Source organism: Manis javanica, chromosome 6 (genome assembly GCF_040802235.1).
Source record: "Manis javanica isolate MJ-LG chromosome 6, MJ_LKY, whole genome shotgun sequence".
NCBI classification, from domain to species: Eukaryota; Metazoa; Chordata; class Mammalia; order Pholidota; family Manidae; genus Manis; species Manis javanica.
In genome coordinates, this window is record NC_133161.1 from 130,975,523 (window position 1) to 130,996,575 (window position 21,053).

The following is a 21,053-nucleotide window of genomic DNA, read 5'->3' on the forward strand; positions in this document are numbered from 1 at the left end:
TGTACCACATCTTCTTTATCCATTCATCTACCGATGGACATTTAGGTTGCTTTCAATTCTTGGCTATTGTAAATAGTGCTGCGATAAACATAGGGGTGCATCTGTCTTTCTCAAACTTGATTGCTGCGTTCTTAGGGTAAATTCCTAGGAGTGGAATTCCTGGGTCAAATGGTAGGTCTGTTTTGAGCATTTTGATGAACCTCCATACTGCTTTCCACAATGGTTGAACTAATTTACATTCCCACCAGCAGTGGAGGAGGGTTCCCCTTTCTCCACAGCCTCGCCAACATTTGTTGTTGTTTGTCTTTTGGATGGCAGCTCTCCTGACTGGTGTGAGGTGATACCTCATTGTAGTTTTAATTTGCATTTCTCTGATAATTAGTGATGTGGAGCATCTTTTCATGTGTCTGATGGCCATCTGTATTTCTTTTTTAGAGAACTGTCTGTTCAGTTCCTCTGCCCATTTCTTCATTGGGTTATTTGTTTTTTGTTTGTTGAGGCGTGTGAGCTCTTTATATATTCTGGACATCAAGCCTTTATCGGATCTGTCATTTTCAAATATATTCTCCCATACTGTAGGGTTCCTTTTTGTTCTATTGATGGTGTCTTTCGCTATACAGAAACTTTTCAGCTTAATGTAGTCCCACTTGCTCATTTTTGCTGTTGTTTTCCTTGCCCGGGGAGATATGTTCAAGAAGAGGTCACTCATGTTTATGTCTAAGAGGTTTTTGCCTATGTTTTTTTCCAAGAGTTTAATGGTTTCATGACTTACATTCAGGTCTTTGATCCATTTTGAGTTTACCTTTGTATATGGGGTTAGACAAAGGTCCAGTTTCATTCTCCTACATGTAGCTGTCCAGTTTTGCCAGCACCATCTGTTGAAGAGATTGTCATTTTGCCATTGTATGTCCATGGCTCCTTTATCAAATATTAATTGACCATATATGTTTGGGTTAATTTCTGGAGTCTCTAATCTGTTCCACTGGTCTGTGGCTCTGTTCTTGTGCAAGTACCAAATTGTCTTGATTACTATGGCTTTGTAGTAGAGCTTCAAGTTGGGGAGTGAGATCCCCCCTACTTTATTCTTCTTTCTAAGGATTGCTTTGGCTATTCGGGGTCTTTGGTGTTTCCATGTGAATTTTTGAATTATTTGTTCCAATTCATTGAAGAATGTTGCTGGTAATTTGATAGGGATTGCATCAGATCTGTATATTGCTTTAGCAGGATGGCCATTTTGACGATATTAATTCTTCCTAGCCATGAGCATGGGATGAGTTTCCATTTGTTAGTGTCCCCTTTAATTTCCCTTAAGAATGACTTGTAGTTTTCAGAGTATAAGTCTTTCACTTCTTTGGTTAGATTTATTCCTAGGTATTTTATTCTTTTTGATGCAATGGTGAATGGAATTGTTTTCCTGATTTCTCTTTCTATTGGTTCATTGTTAGTGTATAAGAAAGCTACAGATTTCTGTGTGTTAATTTTGTATCCTGCAGCTTTGCTGTATTCCAATATCAGTTCTAGTAGTTTTGGAGTGGAGTCTTTAGGGTTTTTTATGTGCAGTATCATATCATCTTCAAATACTGACAGTTTAACTTCTTCTTTACCAATCTGGATTCCTTGTATTTATTTGTTTAGTCTGATTGCCGTGGCTAGGACCTCCAGTACTATGTTAAATAACAGTGGGGAGAGTGGGCATCCCTGTCTGGTTCCCGATCTCAGAGGAAATGCTTTGAGCTTCTCGCTTTTCAGTATAATGCTGGCTGTGGGTTTACAATATATGGCCTTTATTATGTTGAGGTACTTGCCCTCTATTCCCATTTTGCTGAGAGTTTTTATCCTGAATGGATGTTGAATTTTGTCAAATGCTTTTTCAGCATCTACGGAGATGATCATGTGGTTTTTGTCTTTCTTTTTGTTGATGTGGTGGATGATGTTGATGGATTTTCGAATGTTGTACCATCCTTGCATCCCTGGGATGAATCCCACTTGGTCATGGTGTATGATCCTTTTGATATACTGTTGAATTCTGTTTGCTAATATTTTATTGAGTATTTTTGCATCTACATTCATCAGGGATATTTGTCTGTAATTTTCTTTTTTGGTGTGGTCGTTGCCTGGTTTTGGTATTAGGGTGATGTTGGCTTCATAGAATGAGTTTGGGAGTATTCCCTCCTCTTCTATTTTTTGGAACACTTTAAGGAGAATGGGTATTAAGACTTCTCTGTGTGTCTGATAAAATTCCGAGGTTAATCCGTCTGGCCCTGGGGTTTTGTTCTTGGGTAGTTTTTTGATTACCGTTTCAATTTCTTTGCTCGTAATTTGTTTGCGTTTCTTCCTTGGTCAGTCTTGGGAGGTTGTATTTTTCTAGGAAGTTGTCCATTTCTTCTAGGTTTTCCAGCTTGTTGGCATATAGGTTTTCATAGTAGTCTTTAATAATTCTTGGTTTTTCTGTGGGGTCTGTCGTGATTTTTCCATTCTCATTTCTGATTATGTTGATTTGTGTTGATTCTCTTTTTCTCTTAATAAGTTTGGCTAGAGGCTTATCTATTTTGTTTATTTTCTCAAAGAACCAGCTCTTGGTTTCGTTGATTTTTGCTATTGTTTTATTCTTCTCAATTTTGTTTATTTCTTCTCTGATCTTTATTATGTCCCTCCTTCTGCCGACTTTAGGCCTCATTTGTTCTTCTTTTTCCAGTTTCAATAGTTGTGATGTTAGACTATTCATTTGGGATTGTTCTTCCTTCTTCAGGTGTGCCTGGATCGCTATATACTTTCCTTTTAAGACTGCTTTTGCTGCATCCCACAGAAGTTGGGGCTTTGTGTTGTTATTGTCATTTGTTTCTATATATTCCTTGATCTCTATTTTGATTTGTTCATTGATCCATTGATTATTTAGAAGCATGTTGTTAAGCCTCCATGTGTTTGTGAGCCTTGTTGTTTTCTTTGTAGAATTTATTTCTAGTTTTATACCTTTGTGGTCTGAAAAGTTGGTTGGTAGAATTTCAATATTTTGGAATTTACTGAGGCTCTTTTTGTGAGCTAGTATGTGGTCTATTCTGGAGAATGTTCCATGTGCACTTGAGAAGAATGTATATCCTGTTGCTTTTGGATGTAGAGTTCTATAGATGTCTGTTAGGTCCATCTGTTCTAGTGTGTTGTTCAATGCCTGTGTGTCCTTACTTATTTTCTGCCCAGTGGATCTATTCTTTGGGGTGAGTGGTGTGTTGAAGTCTCCTAAGATGAATGCATTGCAGTCTATTTCCCTCTTTAGTTCTGTTAGTATTTGTTTCACAAATGCTGGTGCTCCTGTTTTGGGTGCATATATATTTAGAATGGCTATATCCTCCTGTTGGACTGAGCCCTTTATCATTATGTAGTGTCCTTGTTTCTCTTGTTACTTTCTTTGTTTTGAAGTCTATTCTGTCTGATATTAGTACTGCAACCCCTGCTTTCTTCTCACTGTTGTTTGCCTGAAATATGTTTTTCCATCCCTTGACTTTTAGTCTGTGCTTGTCTTTGGGTTTGAGGTGAGTTTCTTGTAAGCAGCATATAGATGGGTCTTGCTTTTTTATCCATTCTATTACTCTATGTCTTTCTATTGGTGCATTAAGTCCATTTACATTTAGGGTGACTATTGAGAGATTTGTACTTATTGCCATTGCAGGCTTTAGATTCATGGTTACCAAAGGTTCAAGGTTAGCTTCTTTAGTATCTTCCTGCCAAACTTAGCTCGCTTATTGAGCTGTTATATACACTGTCTGGAGATTCTTTTCTTCTCTCCCTTCTTATTCCTCCTCCTCCATTCTTCATATGTTGTATGTTTTGTTCTGTGCTCTTTTTAGGAGTGCTCCCATCTAGAGCAGTCCCTGTAAGATGCCCTGTAGAGGTGGTTTGTGGGAAGCAAATTCCCTCAGCTTTTGCTTGTCTGGGAATTGTTTAATCCTGCCATCATATTTAAATGATAGTCATGCTGGATACAGTATCCTTGGTTCAAGGCCCTTCTGTTTCATTGCATTAAATATATCATGCCATTCTCTTCTGGCCTGTAGGGTTTCTGTTGAGAAGTCTGATGTTAGCCTGATGAGTTTTCCTTTATAGGTGACCTTTTCCTCTCTAGCTGCCTTTAAAACTCTTTCCTTGTCCTTGATCCTTGCCATTTTAATTATTATGTGTCTTGGTGTTGTCCTCCTTGGATCCTTTCTGTTGGGGGTTCTGTGTATTTCCGTGGTCTGTTCGATTATTTCCTCCCCCAGTTTGGGGAAGTTTTCAGCAATTATTTCTTCAAAGAGACTTTCTATCCCTTTTCCTCTTTCTTCTTCTTCCAGTACCCTTATAATAGGAATATTATTCCTTTTGAATTGGTCACATAGTTCTCTTATTGTTGTTTCGTTCCTGGAGATCCTTCTATCTCTCTCTATGTCAGCTTCTGTATATTCCTGTTCTCTGGTTTCTATTCCTTCAATGGCCTCTTGCATCTTATCCATTCTGCTTATAAATCCTTCCAGGGATTGTTTCACTTCTGTGATCTCCTTCCTGACATCTGTGATCTCCCTCCGGACTTCATCCCATTTTTCTCTGCATCTCTGTCAGCATGTTCATGATTTTTATTTTGAATTCTTTTTCAGGAGGACTGGTTAGGTCTGTCTCCTTCTCAGGTGTTGTCTCTGTGATCTTTGTCTGCCTGTAGTTTTGCCTTTTCATGGTGATAGAGATAGTTTGCAGAGCTGGTACGAGTGACAGCTGGAAGAGCTTTCCTTCTTGTTGGTTTGTGGCCTTCCTCTCCTGGGAGAATAGTGACCTCTAGTGGCTTATGCTTGGCAGCTGTGCGCAGACAGGGCTTCTACTACCTGTCCATTTGCTACAGAGTTTATATCTGCTGTTGCTGTGGGCGTGGTCTGGTTAGGGCTGCTCCTCCAAAATGGTGGAGCCCCGTTGGATGGGGAGCGGCCGGGAGGCTATTTATCTCTGTAATGGGCCTCTGTGCTCTCTGTTGCCCAGGGGTTTAGAGTGCCCAGAGATCCCCAGATTTCCTGCCTCTGGGCTAAGTGTTCTGTCCTGCCCCTTTAAGACTTCCAAAAAGCACTCTCCAGACCAAAACAACAACAGCAACAACAAAAGAGGAAAAAGAAAAAAAAAGGAAAAAAACACGCGATTTTCTTTGTCCTCAGGCGACGGTCTCAGGCACCCACTCACTGGTCTTGCTGCGCTGTTTCCCTACTATTGGGGTCCCTGTCCCCTTAAGGCTTCCAAAAAGCACTCGCCAAAAAAAAAGGGAAAAATGTGTGATATTCTTTGTCCACAGGTGCCAGTCTCAGGCACCCGCTCACTAGCCTTACTGCCCTGTTTCCCTGCTATTGGGGTTCCTGTCCCTTTAAGGCTTCCAAAAAGCACTCACCAAAAAAGAAAAAAAAGAACTGCTCCACTTTCTTTCCACCCGCCGGGAGCCGGGGGGAGGGGCGCTCGGGTCCTGCCGGTCTTGGGCCTGTATCTTACCCCCTTCGTGAGGTGCTGGGTTCTCGCAGGTTTGGATGTGGTCTGGATGTTTTCCTGTGTCCTCTGGTCTCTATTTTAGGAAATTGTCTTTGTTATATTTTCATAATTCTATGTGGTTTTGTGAGGAGAGTTCCTCTGCTCTGCTCATTCCGCCATCTTAGCTCCGCCCTGGGACCTTGATAATTTTTTAAATAACATTTGATGAATTTTATTCATGATGAAAAAGATCTTAACACTATTAATCTTAAAAATGGTATCTATTAAGTTAAATCATATGAAATTGCCATTCTTGTAGATCAGACCCCCAAAACAAATACCATATTTACAGTGAATTACTGAAAGAGCAAGAAAAGAATGCCTACTGTAATTGCTGCTATTCAGGATTGTACTGGAGGTCCTAGTCCGTGTCTGAAAAAAAGAAATGATACACATGAGTAATGGAGAGAAGGAAATAAACTGTACCTATTAACAGCATAATTGTGAACATAGAACCAGAAGAATTCATGTAACAATTTTTGGAATCAGTAAGTTTTGTTGTAAAAATTCACATACACACACACATTGCCCATGCCCTTATCTAACTTGGATCCGGCATCGTCAACACTCAATACCGGTTTGTTGGATTATTTTCCATAAAGGGCCACTGGGTCAGTTCTGAGAGCACAGTGTCTGGTCCAGGATTCAGGCCGGCAAATTTCCAAGTGGCCAGGGACAGATGAGAGGGCTTCCAGTCGTGCAGCCCACCATTCCCCCATCCCTACCCAGAAAAAGGTGGGAAATGTGTTGCTGATCTGTTGAAGGATGTTGAGCGGCCAGCAATTACCCTGTATCAGCCCTGCCCCACCCTGTGAACTCTAATTGAAAGTTTAATTGTCTGTCCTGCCTGCAGGATTAGGAATTAATTTTGTGGATATGATCTGATCACTTTGGTATCCCCATTACCTGGGAAAGAAGTGGCTTATAAAAGGGCATTGGAAGTGTTTGCCACTCTCGAATATGTGTGGCTTACTTATCTTACTTCTGAAATGGGAATACAGAGTTAGCTTCCTTTTAGGCATTATACTGACAGGCCTTGGGAAACTACCTATGACACTTAGCCAGCACTGTGGTCTCAGCACAGCAGTGAATTCTCCTACCTCCAGCCTGACGTTACATATTGTACATTATCTGAATTTACTAAGTCTGTGGTGGAGTGCCAGCTTCCAAGGGCACTTAAGGCCTCTAATAGTGTATGATTCAGTGGTCATCTCTAAAACAGAATGTACTGCACAGACTTGGTGAAATATTCCTTAGAGTAAGGGGGATTTATAAATCTTATAAAGAAGCAAACTTTGTAAAATGCGTGAAATGCAGGTCAATCTCATCTTGAGCCTATTCACTAAGATCTTTTATGCTTTCAGACAATTAGATCAGGGACTCACATCAGTGGATGCATCTTTATTGCAGCCAATCAAAGCTTCAAAGAAACTACAGAAGAAACGAAACTTTAAGTGCCCCTGAGGGACCAATTAACACCTTGAAATTTTCTTCTAAAAGCTTTTTTATTGGATACCTGACTAACACATGCTTAAATTCTAGGCTGATAATAGAATCCTAGTAGGGTTCTTTGGGTTTTCTTTTTTTTTTTAACCCATTTGCCAGTCTACACTGAGCTGTAGATAATCAGAGTATGAGGAAGAAACTAATTTTAAATAAGTAAGAGTAATTGTGCATGGGAGAAAAAGCAAATCGTCAGCAAAAACATTCTTCATGATACCGTTCTGGTTAGTACATTCTGCTATGTACTTTACCCATAATATAGTCTATGATTATAGAATTTTCACAGAGATACAGGTATATTTTAATACTCATGGTATTTACATAAACTTATAAGTTGATAAACAATATGTCTACATAAAAGTACACAAATACGTGTATACTCTGCGTTTTGCAAAGTGAACATAGCCATGTAACCACCACCAACAAGGGAATAAATAGAACCCCTATCCTGATTCAGTCACTATTCACATCCTCTCCAAAGGGAATTCGGTCCTAACTGCTTATACCATAAATTCACTTTGGCTGCTTTTGATCTGGAAGAAGAGAAGTATATATACTTCTGTTTCACTTCTTTTGCTCAGCATTTTATTCATACCATTCAACCTGCTGTAGGGTCTAGCAGTAGTTTATCATTGTTCTATACTACAGCATTATATGAATATACTACAGTTTTTCCCCACTGTTGACAGATATCTGTGTCGTTTCTCACTTGGCACTATTAATGACAGCTGCCACATTCAATCCTGTAGATGGCTGAGTTTTGATGCACTGTGTTTCTGTTGGGCATATACCTAGAGGTGAAATTTCTGGCTCACCTTTGTGCATGTATATGTTACACTTTAGTCAATATTAATAGCCAGCTCTTCGAATGGCTTTACCAGTCAATATTCCAGCCCTCAGAATGAAAATTCGAGTAGTTCCTTTGCTCTCCATCCCACCATTTCTGTTTGCATTTCCTATTTCAACCATCCTGGGGGGTATATAGTGTTAGTTAGTTGTGATTTGAATTTGCATTTCCCTGATGACCAACTAGTTTGAGTGTCTTCTTCATGTATGTATTTATCAGTTTGGACATCCTGTTTTGTGGGATGCCCATTCAACTGCTTTGCCATTTTTAAAAATCCTACTGCTTTGAAAGTTCTCTACATTCTGGATAGAGGCCCTTTCTTTGTTCAGTGTAAGTAATGTGGGCACCTCCCATTCCTTGGGCAGCCTGTTCTTTCCCATAATGGTCTCTGTCAATGGACAGAAAGCCTTCATTCGAATGTAGCACAAGTTATCAGCCCTTTTCTCCATGTTTCATGCCTTCCCTCCTGAGCTCAGGAAGATATTCTCCCATGTTACACACCCGAAGCTTTACTTCTCATGTTTCAGTCTATCATCATGGAAATCATTTTTTGTTTATTGGGTGAATTGAAGGTTAAGGTCACCTCCCCTTCTACTTGCCCTCTGTTGCTCTGAAGGCATGATCTGTGGGTTGTGTGCTCTTCGGTCCTTCCAGCTTCTGCTTCATTTTTAAATCCACTTCTTTCCTCAGTTACATTGCCTCCTTTCTGAGCTTCCTTAATTATTTTCTTATGCTGATTATTCTTAAGTATCTGGAGCTGGTTAGGTTGTAGTTTCATCTGTTCTCTGAGCATGTCTTTCTGACATTCTTTGCTGTAAGGATTCTATTCTGTTCCTTACTCTCATTGGTCTACAAACATCATATGTGATTCAGCTAGAATCCTTTCCTGTTGCTCATTTTTATATGAAATTGGTTTTCCTAGACTTTAGAAAGGAGAGATCAGTAGAGCTTTGCTAGTTCACCTCTGTCGCTCTTTCTGCTGCATAAGTAAAATGGGCAACAGCATGACTGGGTGCTTTCGTGACCACCCGGCTCTGTCCCCTCTCCACCTTATCTGGGCCTCCCATTTCACTGGCCCACTGGCCCTGTCCTGTTCAGCTCGGCTTCTCTTCCCAGCAGATTTCCTCCCTGCATACAGCTCTGTCTTGTAAGGGATCTTCAGATGGCTGTTTTTCACAGCTCACAAGGCTCAGCTTGCTCAAGCCCTCAAAACATGACAGAGGACCTTGCATTCACTGGGGAACTGGAGAAAGAAGAGCCCGTGTCAGTTTCAGCTGCTCCTCTCAGACTGGCCCCCAGCTGTGCCTACCAGTGTCCTCACCGGGATGCTGGTGGATTCTGCTCTTAGATCATCATACAGTCTCTTGTTTCCCTCATGCTGACAACATGCAGCACATAGAACAGCTGAGGCATTCCCTACTTGTTCACACTCGGGGTTCTACGGGATGACTTTGTTGTATCTACTATCTTATTTTTCTGGATTTCCTATCCTCTATGATGTTATGAATGGTTTCAGAAGGATTAAAAATCTAAGCTGTAGCTGCTGAAGAATTTTCACAGCATTCTTTCAGTAGGGTCTGTTTTCATGTCCCTAGCATTTTAGAATTTGGCCCATGCCAAGTGGGGTGGAGAGGAAGGGCTTGGCTTTATGGCTGCTGTCTCCCTTCTCCATTCAAATGTCCAGCTGCCTCCCTCACACGGGGCCTGGGGAAGCCGGCTTGGAGAAGCGCTTGCAGAAGAGTCTGCGGATTATGCCTTGTCAATCTGGACTCTTTCCAGAACGAGAACTGACACGCTGCCCACCACGGTGCACTGTCGGTCAGGAGTAAGTCGACGGCAGAGAGACTTAGGACGAGGATGTGGGCTCCCAGGTGCCAGAGGGCCAAGTTAGTGGTGGAAGACAGGTGTGGATTCAGGTCCCTGAGGACTTGGATAAGGTCCTATGTTTGGGGCTTCTAGGGTTAGAGAAGATAAATGAGAATGAGAAAAAGTAGCTTCAAAAGCCCCCAGAAGGACCCATAACTCAGAGATTTGCATAGGCCTTATCTATAAATGTATTCTCCATTCTGACTGATTAGAAATACAAGGAATATAATTAGTTAAAAACCACTTTTTTCTAAATTCTGAAATACTTTGGGGACACAGGTTCCATGTACTGGGGAGTAGACACTATAGTAATCTCTCTCCCTTTAAGAAAGTATTCCTTTTGGAACAAGTATATCTGCTGTTTGAAAACATGCAGCCAGTGTTCTTGAGCCCTTGATAGATGCCGGAGCAGTAGTCATGGTCAGTCAGGCTTGAGGCCTGGAACAATGGGCATTCTGAGCAGTGATATGAGGAGATGTCACTGAAGGCGACCTTCACCGAGGTGAGGGCGAGGTTAGGAAAATCACCCAGGGAGAGTGCCATCTCCAAGGGCTAGCAGTGTGGGGGGAGCATAAGGCCGTGAGGCGAGGGGGCTCTTCCAGGACCCAGGGAACTAGGACGCCCCACTCTTCCAGAGCCCCTGGAGTGGACTGCAGGCCAGGGTCAGGTGCCATGGCTGCCACAGTGCGCCAGGAGGATGCAGGGCACAGTGGGTGATCTCCATCTGCCCTGACACAGGGGAGCAAGCAGCAGAGGTCCCCGACCCCAAGGAGTTGATTTTCTAGTGGAGAAGGGAGACAAAAAGCAAGCATACAGTTTAAAGTTCAGTAGGAAGAAAAGCCGGGGGAGAGGAGGGGAAGGGGTGGAAGCGGGGTGCTGACGCCCCCAGGGGTTCATCTAGTAGAGGTTCTGAGAAACGCCTTGGGAGCATAGGCTTGACTGGGAGGCCAATTCAGGAGCAGAGAGAGCAAGTGCCCAGGGATGGGAGCTTGCTTGGGATGCTTAAGGTACATCGGCATTAAAAGGGGACTTGTTTTCTGTTAAGCTACTGAATAAAGCACGAGGACTTACCAGTAAATATCACCACCTGGAAGCAGGGTTTCCTCTGAACCTATAAGAGCAGCAAGGAACACAGGACAAAGCAGAAGTGTTCTCAGACGCCGAGACACCTTCCTACATGTCCAAATATTCAGGGGAGTCCTACCTGCCTTCCTCGCTGCCCCACACTTTGCCCTTTCAAGGAGACGGTGAGCTGTGAAGTGGTAGCAGGGAAAATGCAGCTCCTGTCCTGGAGGGGATGTAAAATCCCAGGAGGAATCCTGGATTGGGAGGTGCTCATCAGGGAACCCCCACCATTGCCTGGGGCCTCAGCTGCACCTGGGAGTCCTGGGGAACCCTGGTAGGGTAAAGGAAGGAGGGAGGAATGAGGGAGGAAGAAGAGGAGAGGGGGGAGGGGGAGGGAAGGGGGAGGGGAGGGGGAGGCGGGTAGGAGAGGGAGCAGGAGCAGGGGTCCGAGCACTTATGGAGCCCAGACTGTGCTGGGATTATTCTAAGCACTGTGCGTCGTTGACTCATTTAACCCTCAGTCCTATGGGTTGGTACCGGAATCACAGCTTTCTTAAAGATGATGGGACTGAGACACAGAGGAGTCAGCCAGTCTGTGCCAAGGCCTCAGAGCACAAGTGGAGGCACTGGCCTGTGAGCCTGGGGCCTGACTCTAGAGCCAGGGCCTAAGGGCACAAGTGGTGGCACTGGCCTGTGAGCCTGGAGCCTGACTCTAGAGCCAGGGCCTCAGAGCACAGGTGGTGGCGCTGGTCTGTGAGCCTGGGGCCTGAGTCTAGAGTCAGGGCCTAAGGGCACAAGTGGTGGCGCTGGCCTGTGAGCCTGGGCCTGACTCTAGACAAGACTAAGGGCACAAGTGGAGGCACTGGCCTGTGAGCCTGGGGCCTGACTCTAGAGCCAGGGCCTAAGGGCACAAGTGGTGGCGCTGGCCTGCGGGCCTGGAGCCTGACTCTAGAGCTGCACTCTCAAGGCCACAGCTCCTCCAGATGAGCCTTGAAGCAGGAAGGACCACCCCAGGGCCGCACACCTCCACCTGGACCCGAGAAGCATGGCGCCTCTCCCTCCAGCCCCCATGCTCCAGGCAGGACTTGGAGGGCCACTTTTCTTTCTGATTATAATTAAGGCCACCCCTAATTATAATTCCTCCAGATTTCACTTGGGGTAGCTGGGAGGAGGGAAAGGAACGGTGCTACACCCAAGGTTTCCCTATTTGGAGGTACATACTGCACGTCCTCTCCTTTCCCTATCCCAGCTGTACCCCAGAAGCCCCCAGTCACAGTGGCCTTCTGCTGCACCATCCACCCACCAGCTCTCAAAAAAGGCCAGGCTTCTGTGGGGTACAGATTACATCAGGCAGAAGTACATCGAGGCACACTCAGATTGGTCACTGAGCAACTGCTGATTCAGGGAAGGACAGAATGCAGAGAAAACACTAAAAATGATCAAGTTCCCAAGAGCAGCAACAGCAGCGCCCCCATCCCCCGCCAGATTCTTGCAGGGGTTGTCAGCAGACAGGACTGGAGTCTGGAAGGAGAAGCTGTGGGGAGAGAGCCCCCTAAGCAGCCAGCCCTCGGTGACCCCACAGGACAGAGGGAAACCGACCCCCGCCTCTCTACCCCCGCCGTGCCAGTGGTGTTCTGCCTACTGGTGGGGCCTGTCCAGCAGAGGGAGCACAAGGCAGGGCCCACAAGGAAAGCCCCCAGGCCTGCAGGACCTGGGGGAGGGTGCATGCAGCTTTATTTATAATAGTCTCTAACTGCGAAAAACAGAATCAGCTGTCACATATCAGTACAACGACATACTGCTCAACAACGAAAACGAATGACCAGCCAATGCACACAACATCATGAATGAATATCGAAAGCCATATGCTGAGTGAAAGAAAATGGATGCGAAAGTCTGCAATGAATTCTAGAAAAGCAGAGACACAGTGACAGAAAAGGAAATATGGGTGCCAATTCCCAGGGGTCATGGGGGCTGCACTAAAATGGACATAAAGAAAATCTTCTATAACTCATTGTGGTGATAGATATTCTACTATGCATACTTGTCAAAATGCATCAAATTGTATACTTAAAGTTGATAACTCTTATTGAATGTAAATTATGTGTTAATAAAACTGATTAAACAGCACTGACAGCAACTGAATACAGAAGTAAAGTAAAGCGCAAGCAGTTGTTCTGAGGGAAGCACGGTCGTGTACTGGAGCAGAGCAAAATAACCAGCCCTGTATTCACAGAGATCCCAGTGAGGGAAAGCGGGTGTAGTCACAGAACACACAGCCGTCCTCTTTTTGAAGCTGAAGGAGGCGATGTAAAGCGGTCTTTCCTGAGCAGGGCTCCCTGAAACAGATTTCCTCCTGCCTGCGCAAATACTGGTAGAGCTCCGTGTAAAGCCCTTTGCGTTAGAGCACCAGCCTTGGCCAGTGGGTGGGGGTGTCTGAAGGCAGCACCCCGAGGGCGAGTGTGCTGGGCGCCAGGCGGGGAGCACAGGCCAGCAGGGTGGGGCTGGGGCTGGCAGTCACGTCCCTGAGGCGGGTGTCAGGTGAGTCTGACCACCAGATGTAGACACTAGACTCTCATTTATTTAAAATCATGATTCTCTTTCCAGACGTGAGGTAACTCAGTATGGATTTAGGAGATACTGAATTTTTGTTTAATTACCTTAATCCACGTGCCAGGTAAAGGCCTTAAGTCCCACTCTGGCTTCCAAGTGCTGTCTTCACTGTTCTCAGATCTACCTGCTTGACTTCAAAGACACCAACTTATCATTATAGATTCTGAAACACAAATTCTGGCAACATGTGTATACATCAGAGTATTATGTTGAATTTGTTCTGTCTTTGTTTTCTGGAGAAAATGGAACAACCCATTTATTCTCACTTCTTTTGCAAAGTGTATGTTATCTTCCTTGGAAACACCACTTTCTGGCCCATTCCAGCCAGTGAGGACTTTCCCTACCAGTATGACATACGGAGGACCATCACTGGATGACAAGAAATCCTGTTATTTATTGAGAGATATATGAAATGAAGGGATGAGGACACATTTAAAAGGTTTAAAGAGAAGTGGAAAGTGCTTCCTCACCTCAAGGGTACATTTTAAAGCCTCCAGCTTCAGCTCTCAATGAACAGATCCACAATTCAATTCCCAAGCCAGACTTTCCTCTGGTCGGGTCAGGCAGAATTATCACAAGTGCAGAGATGAGTTGTTCCAAAAAGTCTCTCAACCAGGGAATAACTCCTCTTGATGAAGTAACCAGCTCTGGAGGGTCAGAGGCACTGAGGACAGGTTGCTCCATTTTCAAAGGAGGGCATGTTTATGGGGCTCTGCACCACTCCAGGCAAAGGGGGTATTCGTTTAATGAGGATTCTCTGTCTGGAGTTGAAATGAGGCACCATCAGGGCCAGTTGTGTTTGCATACAGACTACAGTCTGCTGCAAATTCAAGGTTCCCAGGTCGAATTCAGACAAAGCTGTTTGAGAAGTACTGTACAAAATTAAATATAGCTCTTTCTTCATCTCTCTTCCCTTATTGAATGAGCACATACCCCACTGTGTCCACTGATGTGTGTGCATGAAAATGCACACACACAGCATGCTCGTCAAAGACAAGGCACTGGGACAAGCTCTGGCAGCTTTTGTCACTTCAAATCGAATATAGCCTGGCACATGCTAAATAATTGCTAACCTGCATTATGACTGCATATACACAAGTACACACAAGAATACACAGGCCATGCAAAGGCACACTGGGTTGTCAACACCACCTCATGTGTACTCACACATGTGCACAGTGTGAGAAGAGTCTTTGACCCATCTGGACAAACAGAGGTGTATACCTTCCTGGCCCAAGTGTGTGAACTCAGATGCACACAGCCACACACAGGTGTGTCACTCCCAGGCCAGGGTCAGCACGATGGCCCCCCACGACCTCACAGTACCCATTTGCATGCTTGACTTGCCCTTGCCTGTCCTTAGACCCTCTGAGATGCACGTGGGCAGGACTCCACAAGACCCATGCCCACCCTGTTATGGGCTGTGCCCCTACCACTCAAAGGGCAGCATGCCTCCACACTCCAAAGTATTCTGCCCAGAGTCTTGGCAGCCTGCCCTCCCCAGCAGCCTGTAGGGATAAGAGCCTACACAGAGCACCTCTGGTTTCAGGGGAACCCTGGCCCAGGAAAAGCCTTCCAGTGTTCCCCATCCTGCCAGTATTAAGTCTAAACCCCTTTGGGCTGTGTGCAGGGTCAGACACGAGCGCCCTCCGCTTGGGCCGCAGCCCCCACCGCCTCCACTGTAAACTGCCACCAGAAGCACCTCCTGCTGTCACAGGCTGCAGGGCCTTCTTTACGCCTTCCCCACCCCAGCAAGCTCCTCCAAGGTCCTCAAAATCCGACTCAAAGATCAAAGCCTATCTGAATAGTCCCCAGAATGCAGTTTCCTTCTCTGTGCCCGGCCTGGCCCCGTGCTGTGGCATGGATTGTGCTGCATTGAGATGATTCTGCTGGGGTCAAACCCACCTTCTCCCACTAGCCTGCTCTGTCCCAAATCCTCTGGCCCTATAGATCCTCCCACCTCGCTTTCCACTCTCTGTCCTTTACTCAGGGCCCATTCGTATCAGTCTCCATCTTGGGCCTCAAAAAACTAAACCTGTTGCTGCCTTTGGGCCTTTGCACTGCCCCTCATCCTTCAAGTCTCAGCTCAAATGCCCCTTCACAGGGGTCTCTGGACACCCCCTTGCCCTGCCACTCTGTTAGTCATGCTTTGTATTTTCTTTGCAGCTCATCCACAGCCTACAATTGCCCCATTCAGCTGCTTCCCAGTTCTCACCTGTCCCCCCACTTAGAATATCAGCCTGCCAGTCTCATGCTCTTTCAGCCACGTGGAACTGTTTTCCCATCAGGCCCAGACTCTCTGAAGGACAAGGACTGTGGTTAATATTCACAGCTCTTTCCTTGGTATCTGACTCTCCAGGGGCAATAGGAGCTTTTGATGTCATTCAAACAAGGCCTCTGCCCCCTCGGGTAAGGCTGAGGACACAGAGCTGCTCGGTTTGAAGCCCCCATACACACACGCATACACCCACACACGCACCCAGGCACCTCACGCTCTCTGACTAGTTTGGGGCCCCTCTAGAATCACTAGAGCTCTGATGAGCTGAATGTGAAAAACACCCCACTAGGGAGTTGGCTGAAGCATGTAGCTGGGATCTGACATTTGTGTCCCCCGAAGTCCATCTATGAAATCATAGGTCCCAATTTGATGACATTAGCAGGTGGGGCTTTGGGAGGTGATCAGGTCATGAGGGTGGAGCCCTCGTGGATGGGATTAGTGCTGTTTAAGAGCCTCCCCTGTGGTTCCCCTGACCTTCCTTCCACATGAGGACGCAGTCCGAAGTTTGCAGACTGCCACCTGGAAGGCAGCCCGCGCCAGAGCCCAGCCAGGCTGGCACCCTGATCTTGGACTTCCAGACTCCAGACGTAGGCGGAAAAGATTTCTGTTGCTTACTGGGCACCTGGGCTGCGGTACTTGCTGTGTCGCCCAAAGGGCCAAGGCACATGTGTTCCTTGATCTACGTTCTGGGCTCTCCAGGTGAGGAAAAGGCAAACAGCTGCAGTGACTGACGCCTGGGGAGAGTCAGCACACGCCAGAGGCCTTCACACCCGCTCCCTCTGTAGATGGGAGGCTGTGGGAGTCAGGAAGCTGGAGGCCTCACGGAGACCAACAAAGGGACGCTCACGGGGAATCACGTCTCACTGTGCACGGGTGAGATCAGCCAGGGGCTCCTTCATCCGCCTGTGGCAGACGGTGCCTTCTGAGAAGCCCGAGCCACCGCGTTAGAGACAGACTCGCAGAGAAAGGGGTCTGGGCTACTCCCTGCATCCGTCAGGGTCCTCCAGAGACACAGAACCAACAGCATGGGTATAGAGACAGAAATTTATTTTAGGAAGTATCTCACATGAATAAGCATAGAACAAATACCTGTAAGGAGGCTGGCCATTCCAAAATCTGCAGGGTGGACCAGAAGGAAAGAGCCAAATTTGCAGTTTATCTCTGAAGCCTGTCTACTGGAGAATTCCCTCTTCCTCTGGGGATGTCAGCCTTTTGTTCTAACCAGGCCTTCATCTGATCGGATGAGGCCCACCCATTCCTGGAGAGCAATCTACTTTACTCAAAGTCCACTGACTTAGGTGTTAATGTCGTTCAAAAACACCCTCACAGACACATCCAGATTTACGTTTTTTTTTTAATTACCAAAGTATTGTTGATATACAATTGTATATTGATTTCAAGTATACAACACAGTGGTTCAACCCATATTATTAAATCATCTGTATTAATGTTTGACCAGACATCTGGGCACCATGGCCAGCCACATGGACACATGAAGCAAAATCCGAGCCACAGATTATGGCTGGTCAGAGCTCAGGGCCACAGACAGGGCAAAGCCCCAAGACACAAGAATCGCGCTCTGCGTCCCCTGTTCCCAGGCGGCATCTCAGGGATGGTATGAAGCTGGCCACAGCTATAGAGCTCCTCTAACTTCTGCACCTAATGAACCTCCAAAGCTCCTGCCAGCCGAGCTACTACTCCCAACCAGGAACGGCAGAGCCCATCTTCAGCACTTCCTCTGCAGTCACAGTGCAGCTGGACAGGCAGCCGGCCAGCCCTCAGACAGCAGCGCTCTCCTCCCAGCAGCTCTGACATCCCTGCCGGTGCACAGGGCCCCTCCCCCTGACCTGCTCCCCGCTTTCCCAGGGTGACTGCATGCTCTCTCTGCCCCAGGGCCCTCACCTACCACACTGCACCCCTGTCTCCATCACTTCCCTCGCCCCCTTCCCTTCCAGCCCCTCCACACTCTTTCTCTCTTCTCCACTGCTGTTCCCATCCCTCTCCCCTCCTCCATTCCCCTCACCGGCATGACCCTCCTCCCTTCCCAGCCGCTCTCCCCATTTACCCACCTTCCTCTCCCACCAGCCACCCACCCAGTGCTGCCCTCCATCGCTGAGCTCCTAACCCCTGACCCCTCCCACAGGACCAGGAGGGAGTGGGAGCTGGGAGTTGCCCCTCCGGCTGGTGCCCAGCAGCTGGGTTGGTCCCTGAAGGCATGCCCTGAGAGGCTAGGAGTCCGGGGCCCACCTCGGACCCACTTGCCGTGTTCTCCTCGGTTCTCCTCACGTCCGTGAGACAGCCTCTCCTGCAAGTGCACGTCTGCTGACAGAAAGTGACGGCAGTCACACATCCCTGGGCTGAAGCACCAGTGGTCACCCAGTATGAGATGTCCAGTGGCCATGAGCTTAGTGTGGAGGCAGCGTCCTATGTAGGTAAGGTGCCTTCTGGGGTTAGAAGGCTTAGGCTCACATCCCAGGCCTCCCGATTGTTAGCTGCGGGAGCTTGGGGGGCAGTGTAGCCCCTGCTCTAGTGTCTGCAAAATGGAAATGTGACGTGTGGCCCACAGCCTCTCAGGAGGCTTAGATACATGGATGCCTGGGAAGCAAAGGGGCCAGCACGGAAGAGCTCTGCCCACGCCCTGCTGTGTGGGCCTGGTTCAGCCTTGGGCACCAAGGGGAATTGTTCACGTACCAGGACACTGTAGGAGGAGTGGGGGAGTCCTGGCCACCAGGAATGGCGTCCCCTCAGCCTCTTCCTAACAGGTAACAAGGTCTCCTGACCCTCCCTCACCTAGATGGGGATGGGGCTGACTTCCTTTCTCCTCCCAAGTTGCCAGGCGAGCTCCGTTCCTCCTGCTCTTTCCCTCCTGATGTAAAACCAAACATTTGCCCTGTGCTGTGTGTGTTGCAGGATATCCCGTGCGTCTCACTCAGCGCACACAGAACCGTGCTGCACAGGATGTCCTCTGGGAGAGCGACGGTGAGATTCAAAGCATGAACTCGGAACTACGAAGCCGGCTTTGTCAAGGCTGCAGACCTAGAGGATGTGACCGTCTCCGGGATGGCAGGGAAGGTCCCCCTGGGCCTCCAGAGGCCTGACCTCCAGCAGAGGCTGGGACCAGGCTGCAGTTGCTGGAGGCTGACTGGTGCTAACCAACCACCACCACTGGGCAGAAATAGCTTTCACCAGGTGTGGGACACAGGTTACACAGGGAAACATTCTTCTCAGCAAAGAAGAAAAGGTAAAGAAACATATCCAAGAAAGAAAGAAAAACATATGGCAATAGAGAAGGAATTCTGCGGGCTCAGAGGAGAAGATTGCTTTATTTATCAGGAGAACTCAGCAAGACACTAAGAGCCCTTGCTTGTGGGGTGTTGCCAACTCTCCCTGGTTTACACCAGGATCCTTTTAAGAAACAAAGCTGGAAATGGGGAAGGAGAGATCTCAGGCCTCCAAACACTCTTCCCTTATCACCTGCCCCCCAGTGCACTGGTAAGGAGTGGGGGACCCTTACCCTCTCCCAGTCTGTGGTCACCTGAAGCCTCAGCCCTGCCTGCCTCACCAAACTCATGTGGCACCCCCCTATTGATGATGCCTCAAGTAACAATCACAAAGGGGGCGGGACTGGGAGCAGAAAATACAGCCTTGATTGGCCTTTGTGCTGTGGCCCTGGGTTGAAATTACTCTGTAGGTGAACTTCAGTCTTTGCAAAAAACAAATTTCAAATCACTTGTTGTCAAGACCATATTTCAAATTATGTGTCTTTCTGGTTCTTAATTATTTCGGGGAACCAAGGACATAATTATGAAGGCCAGCTAATGCCCTCAAGTATGCATGTGTGTATGTGTACATGCAGGCCTATGTGTATATATATATGTTCATGTAGGTATGTGTGTGTCTAAGTCTGTGTGTGCATGAACATGCTTGAGTTAGGTGTGTGTGCGCATGTGTCTGTTTGCTTAGATAACTCTTTTCCATCTCTTACATGCATGGTAGGTAGACATCCATGTCACCCAAGCCTCCAGGAAGGCCAGCTCTTGGCCAGCAGACCTGGTGTGAGGGGCAGTGGTAGGGGTCTACAGCAGAGGTTCCTTGTCCCAGACTCAAACACCGTGCACTGTAAACAGAGTCTGCACACCAAAACAGGTCATTAATGGGCTCTGAGAGGACAAGAGGCCTTCAAGGAGGCCAGGAACTTCGGCTCCTAGCACGCCCCATAGCACAGAACTGCCTCCACAGACACAGACAGCCTGCCTGCGAGTCCAGTGTGGACAGGGCAGGATTAGGCTCCTTGCCAGCCTGCCTCCCCCTATCATGTCTGTCCATCCCCCACACCTGTGAGTGTGCTTCCAGCTGCAAGTGTGGAGATATCCACTAGCTGGGACACCACTGTAAGGACAGTCACTTCCTCAGGTTCTAACTACAAGTCTTGATGCAGAGCAGTGCCCGCTCAAGTCAGCAGAGCAGGGGGACAATGACATCAAGGACTTCCCTCATGGCATCTTTCCAGCTCGCATCCTCACAGACTGCAGACATCCCTCTTCCTGTTTGCAGAATGGCAGTAGCAGGTCCCAGCCTGAAATGTAGGCATGACCTTGTCATGAAACAAAGAAGTGGGGCATTTTCTTCCCTCCAAGTGTTCACCAAGGAGGAAAAACTTTGTCCCAAACTCTGCATCTGACTTTGCCTCAAGCTTTTTGGATAAGATTGGGTCACAGTCCCATGAACTAGTCGGAAAACAAACTGGAAGAGCACATGTCTGACCTCTTCAGCCCCCTGTGGAGTGATGGGGAGATCATTTAGGGAAGCAGACACCCATATGTGTAGGGGGCAGCTGTACCCCAACACACCAGCCATCACACATGCTGGTCCCTCTGTCCTTATTGCCTTCCCCTCCCCAATCCCATCTTTGCTTACAAACTCCTACTGGATCTAGAAAGTTCCCTCACCTCCCTCTGAACATCATGGACTCCCCATGTAGTAGAGTTGCTTTATTAAATCCCACCCTGAAAATTCCATCTCGTTACCGTCCACATCTGCTCTGCTAATGTGAGCTTCCTGACCCCAGGGACTGTGCCTTACTTGTCTGCATGCTCCAGACTCCTCCTCTCTGGCCCCACTGAACCCCACACCCAGCTGGTCAGCTTATAGTCGTAACTCCGGAGGAAATATATTTATCTGTTTCTCTAGACAGTGGAAAGGGTTATCAAGGAGAGAGACTTCGGCAGGTGAGAGACACACTTCCCCATCACTTGGAGGAGCTGAGCAATGACCTATGGGATGCCCTTAAGGGAGAGGGACAGTTATTGAGAAGACAGGTTGCGCTCCTGGGAGATGCATTAGCAGCAAGGG

General features: G+C 47.1%; 1 long non-coding RNA gene across 1 annotated transcript in view; it reads left to right on the plus strand.

Moving 5' to 3' along the window:
- The window catches only part of LOC140850004 (uncharacterized), a 35,136-nt gene that overhangs the window by 10,781 nt on the left and 3,302 nt on the right, over nucleotides 1-21,053 (plus strand). Inside the window, exon 2 of the long non-coding RNA XR_012132610.1 lies at nucleotides 18,612-19,193. This is a non-coding gene — a long non-coding RNA (uncharacterized lncRNA). The remainder of the gene's footprint in view (nucleotides 1-18,611; nucleotides 19,194-21,053) is intronic.